This window comes from Opisthocomus hoazin, chromosome 10 (assembly GCF_030867145.1).
Source record: "Opisthocomus hoazin isolate bOpiHoa1 chromosome 10, bOpiHoa1.hap1, whole genome shotgun sequence".
Classification (NCBI taxonomy): Eukaryota; Metazoa; Chordata; class Aves; order Opisthocomiformes; family Opisthocomidae; genus Opisthocomus; species Opisthocomus hoazin.
This window is the reverse complement of record NC_134423.1, coordinates 19631977-19637363: the sequence shown is the minus strand read 5'-3', so window position 1 is coordinate 19637363 and position 5387 is coordinate 19631977.

The window sequence follows — 5387 nt, the reverse complement described above, 5'->3', positions numbered from 1 at the left end:
ATCATTTTTTATCAACCAATACTAAAACCCAGCACTGACAAGAACTTTTTAGTGTGCTTTGTATGTCCCTGTGGTTGATCTGTAAGGGAGGTTTAGATGTGAGATTCTATAAACTAGTTCTTTTTTTGTTGCCAGCAAATTAACTTCCCACAAGCAATACTCTGTTTTAGCCTGAATAAAGCAAATGAATTAAAAGGATTTTCTTTCATCAGGCTTAGGGAAGGGGTTTGTCAAGTGTCAGGTTGTCAGACTTCTAATCACTTAATAAAAGATGTACAAACAATAAATCATTCATGACACAAACAAACCTTTTCACTATAAAATAAGATATAGCTTCTACCAGAGTAGAACAGCATTCAATATTCAGTTTTTGAAGTGTAATACCTAAATATTTGGGGGGGATTTTGTATTGGAAGGATCAGCTGTGAAAACATTGCTTTAAATCTAAAGCTACTGAGATCAAGTTTATCCTTGCAGTTTAAGTACTTTCTTTTCTCATTAGTAATTCTAATTCTTATTCTCTTTGCTATTTTAGTTGGTAGGAAGTAGAGCATGACCTATTCCTTGATTCTTAAAAATTTATTGTTGTTCAAAAATAATAAGTTTTCTACTTTTTCACAGTCTTGCTAGAATACATTAAGGATACAAATACAAAAATGTTACACTCATAACAGTACACCTCAGTATAAAGTATTATACCATCACCAGTGGTTCCATTTCTTTCATACATCATTCCAAACTCAGCATGTCCTACTTAATAGGGGCTCCCCTTTGTGAAAATCGTATACTGACTGACAGAAGACAGAATGTTTATTTCTCTTTCCTCTACTATTCCGTGATTGTTTTAACATATCTAACATGCAGCTCTGTAGGGTCACATGTAATATGTACATACACATTCTGTGTACGTTACTGCTTCCCTTTCCCCAGGGCTCTGAAACTTTAACATTCAGCATGATTCACTCACTCCAAGAAACCTGGCAAGATGACATGAACAGAAATAGTCTGGTCAAGATAAAGCACACACAACCTAGTAAAGTTGTCTTGCAATTTTCCTCCATGCCTATATTTTTCATTAGATATTACAATATGTATTCTGTTTTTATCAGAATGAAAAGATACATATGTATGCATAAAGAAAATATATATTTGGATAACATTTTAATGAGATTCAGAATGACACTGAAATGATGTAAGCAGATATAGGTCTGTAAAAGACAGCAAGCCAGAGCTGGTGGTCTCTGGAACAGGCTCTTTCTAAATACATTTTTCTTTATTACAGTATCAAGAAAGATATTCTGGGATGACAAAAATTACTTCATAACTGAAGGTTCTCTGACATCTGTCAATTTCACAACAGCAAAACCCACCCAATTCTAGGAAAAAACAGAGCTAAAAGCCTGATGTGCGCTAATGGAGAAAGCTGAAGATCTTGCCTCTCTCTTGAGACTGAGGAAAGCAGAATTCTTCCATAATCACTCCGACACAGGAATCCCTATTCCTAAACAGGCGATTCTGACTACGTGAGTTGCAATGGCCTTGGACATTCCATGGGTTTTATACTCTTTCAGTTTTAAGGGTGAGAGGGGAGTTAGTTTGCAAGCATCTATGTCCCTAGAGATATTTTCTTTAACTTATAAAAGCTTATAAAATGTCTGAAAGGCTTCTGTTGCACGTCTCTAGACATGCATTCTGTCAGCATATGTCCTTCCTGGAACATAACATGCTATGCGATGTTGCCTCTGAGGATGCTTAGTCATTTTTCCAAGGCAGCTACCAGAGTATTCCTTGGGAAATTATTCTGATCCATTTCACAGTATTGCTACTTACTAATTACTAGCAAGGAGGGACAGATGTGAACATTGGGACACTAAACTAGAAACCGAAGAGTAAACGGTTGAGAAGAGCATAACAGAGAACAAAGCTATACAAAGGTATATTTTTTTGGCTAGCATAGATCATCAGAATACTACTTTGCAGATCTTGTTCCCAAAGAGTTATTTGAGGGGAAAAAAAAAAAAAAAAAAAAAAAAGTCCAGCATTGTTCCAGCATTCCCCACCCTTTCTTTTTGGTTCTTCTAATAGATATCCCCTTCCTGGGCTAATCTTCCTCCTGTTTGTTCCAAAATGAGGAGGAGAGAATTGAAGTGAAAACTCATTTCTCCTTTGATCAGTTACTGCAAACACCAGGTAAAGGAAAATTTAATGAATACGTTTGATATTTTTTAGTAGATATTCCAGGTTTTTGAAATAGCAAATTTAAGGTCTGCTGAACCCTGAGATGGAACCACATGCAAAAGTGGCTTTGTGCAAAGTAATCAGGCTGAAAAGTAGCATCATGAGAAGTTTCCTTTATGTCCAGCATCACACCTGGTGAGACCAATGGTGGTTTCTACCATGGAAAGGACTAACAAGTCTGAAGCTCCTCAGTTGCCATGGCAAACATTTTACAAATGAATCACAGAACTTTCTCACTACTAACACCATCTGGCAGAGTTCTGAAATGCTGGTGGTTATATTACCTTACGGATGCAACCCTTTCTAAATACAGTAGCATAGACTATTTCCTTTCCCACTACATCCAGGTAGCAACTGAAAGGGATGGACAAAAACACTCAAAGCATATTTGCATATTTTGCTGCCTTTTCTGCAGTAACTGCACTGTCCTCCCAAATTAAAAACAAAACAACAAAAAAAACCCAAACCCAACAAATTAATTACACTCACTGCACTGACTTGTCATTTTTTCTCCCACTCCCATCTGTTCAGTTTCTCTCAGCTGGAAACAAGAGAAAAAGCCAGCAACGTTTGACCACTCTGTTCCCTGGAAGTTGGAGCAGTCAAGAGACCAAAGTTTAGAAGTGAATCCTATTTATAGATATGGGGTTTTTTAAATGCACTGGCAATTTATACATGTTGCATATATATCTTTCACCATCAAAAAAATACAAATTGTAGAACCAGGTCAACGTGACCTTAAAATGACTGAACAAAAGTACAGATAACAGTGTAATGCCCTTAGGCCTCTGGGCTCTATATAGCAAAACACATAAACCCTCTCGCCTCTTTTTCCCATTAAAAAAAAAAAAATTAGAGTCTCTTTCAATCTCTGCAGTTGGAACTGGAAAGGATTCCTGGTGCTTTTGCAGCATCAGCTTCCAGGTTTCCCAAGTTACCCACCTTAGGTGGTGGCGGTGGGGAAATCACACTTCAGGCAGCTCAGCATTTGGTACTCCCAAATACTTCAAAGACTTATTTCTTCAAAATTTCTTTGATTTTTTTTAGTTCCTGGTTCATGATTGTTCTGGCTTATATTTTTTCAATAAAATGTTTCAGAGTTTTCTTCAGAACAGGGATTCCAGTCAACAGCCAGCTCTATAAATTAATCTGAATTCTTCACTTCATTAGCACAACTGCACAGATGGAGTATTTACATTGGTGCTAGAAATTTAAGCACCCAAGCACCAAAATAAGCTGTACAAACCATAATAAATTACTATATAACTAGATTGCAAAGTAGCTGATTTATACCTACTGCATTTCTTGGCCACGGCAGGACCAAATAATCCAGGCATTTGCAATGTTGAACTATCTCTCCTAAGCGTCCCTCCTTTTCAACATTTTATTTATTTATTTAGCACCAAGATATAATGGGAATAATTAACCTTTCTGCTGGCACCAGGCCAAGTTCAAGAACCAAATGGAGAGCATTTGGCTGCTCTTGAGCCTGCCAGTGTTACTTCGGCTCTTTGATAAAAAGCAGGCCAAATTCAAGGTTGACCTAACCCACTACTCACAGCAACAGCTGAGGTGTACTGTGGTGCTACCGGTAATGAAAATACAGACTGCCTGATAACTACAACTACAAGGTCATTATGAAATGATCCCTTTTGGGTACAATATCAGTAAGATATAAAAAATACTATGCAATCTACTTAACAGACTGCTTGTCCTGCTATCTTAATTACAGGGTCTATATATTTGCTGGAAGAACAAAGCAAAACAAAAAAATCAAGGTTGATCACAGAGAAGAAAATACTACTTAAGTAATTAAGGCCCCTTTGCTTAAATTTGTAACGTACGTGGAAATTTCAAAATATTAAGAATAAAGAGACTTGATCTGAATTCAGGGAAAATAAATATTCAGAGAAAAAAACAAAAGCAAGTTTTTCCACAAGCTTTAACATAAGGAAACTTACACAATTTTCTGCTCCTCTCAATGCAGCAATCCTTTGTGAACAGATGGTAGCAGATCTGTGTCATGCAGTGGGCAGCATTTCCATATCACACTGCTGGCAAATATCACAACCATTTAACTCATCTATTCCTGTGCACACCCTCAGAACACACGTATGCCTTGCTGACCTGTCAGAGGTGTTCGGCACATACCACTCATCAGTAATGAGGGCTCAACACTAGCTTCTTCTTATAATGTACACAATGAACAGCTAGTTTTTCATCACTGCTTCAATGACTACAAAAAAATCAACATCTCCCTCTTTTTCAGGCAAAAGCAGACACAACCCCAGTTCACCCGTTCTAATTTAGCCAAAAGAAACGGAAGCCAAGACAGGTCAAGAAACCAGCTGCCACATGCATTTGGTTGGTAACACTAGAGGATCCGTTTTCTGTGAGATAAGTTGTTACACGAGCAGTGGATTAAGCAAAGCCTGCCCATGGGCTGCCACCTCCTCAGTCCCCTTCTTATTGCCCTGCCACGTCCCTTGTGCCATCAACCTTCTGTTTAGCACCATCACCTCCTTCCTTAAACCGAAGGTACCAACTTCCATTTTCCTCCTATGCCAAACAAGACAAAACTATCAGTTTCTCCTTGCAGCTTTCCATCAGTAGGGGCCTAATTAAAGTCCCTCTTCTCTACCTTGTCAGGAATTTCCATAATATGTACAAGGGATATCCACATTTGATTAAACAAGAGTTATAGACTTCAAGAATTTGGGGAGATGGAGGGAGGGAAAGACAGGAAAGGGCAGGGCAGGACACAAGCTAAAAGCACAAAAAAAAAAAAGGCACAAAATCTGAAGACACATACACAAATTAAAGAAAACCCAAAACACTCTTCCCACCAACCAAGTCACTGGAAAAAAATATTCATTTATTTAGGTCCAAATTTTCACCTTTTATCTTGACTTCTTTTAAGGTATATGACTGGATAGCCAGAGTGCACTTTCAGCGAATTCATTGAACAGCATAATTAATCATGGCTAGCATTCAGTTCATTTCTCATATCCTGTTTGCAGTTGTAGGAACTGAGAGGATGTTTTTCATAAGCATACATTTTTACTACAATCTCAGAATTGTCTGCAAGATCAGAACACACAGTTCACATCCCAAAATAATCCTAGAGATCCTCAAAGCTATACTATAAA